This window comes from Microtus ochrogaster, chromosome 2 (genome assembly GCF_000317375.1).
Source record: "Microtus ochrogaster isolate Prairie Vole_2 chromosome 2, MicOch1.0, whole genome shotgun sequence".
Taxonomy (NCBI): domain Eukaryota; kingdom Metazoa; phylum Chordata; class Mammalia; order Rodentia; family Cricetidae; genus Microtus; species Microtus ochrogaster.
In genome coordinates, this window is record NC_022010.1 from 27249748 (window position 1) to 27250649 (window position 902).

The following is a 902-nucleotide window of genomic DNA, read 5'->3' on the forward strand; positions in this document are numbered from 1 at the left end:
GGCGTGGGAGAACCATGGCGACTCACTGACTCAGCTTCTTTCTCCCAGCATCCTGTTCTGTTTTCTCCGCCTACTTAAGGGCTGGCCTATGAAATGGGCCTAGGCAGTTTCTTTATTAATAAGAAATCACTCCCACATCAATAAAGTGCAACCAAATGTTAACCAAAACTGGTCCTGTAGAGCAACACCTCGAGTTGGGGAGATCTGACTTTACCTTTTCTCTGTTGTGCTTCCCTGAACACGTCGTCCGACCTCTCTGAACCTGGAATCCCCTCTGCATTAAGAATGATGACATCTAACTCACAGTATTATTCCAAAGGCGATGCCAGAGCCTCTGCCCACCTCTAAGAGCTATCTCATTTAAACAGAATGGTAAAATGGCTCAGTCAGCAAACTGTTGGCTACAGGAGCACGAGGTGCTGAGTTCAATCCTAGCACCCACGTAAAACACTGGGCATGGTCTTCAGTATGTGTAAGCCCAGTGCTGGGGAAACAGAGGCACTGTGAAGCCCTGGGCTCACCGGCCAGCCAGCCTAACCTACTTGGTGAGTTTCAGGTCAGTGAGAGACTCGGCCTCAAAGCAAAACTGAAGGCAGACATCCCATGAGGAGGTTGACCTCTGCCCTCTAAATGTAGGTGCACACACATGTGCACACAAATGAACAGACCCACCCACCACACACCCTCCCCCACACCAAAAGAATGGGTGTTTTAGAGAACCCAGAGGAATCCTGGAAGCTATGCAGTAACCAAACTGCCAAAGCCAGGAGTGAGTTTTCTAAGAACTGTACCCGTGAATTCTGAACTGGATCCATTAGCGTTTCCAATTATTCTAGTAAACATTAGAATTGCTTTTTAATCACTAACTACTGCTTCTTTGTCAGTACTCGAGACCTTAAGAT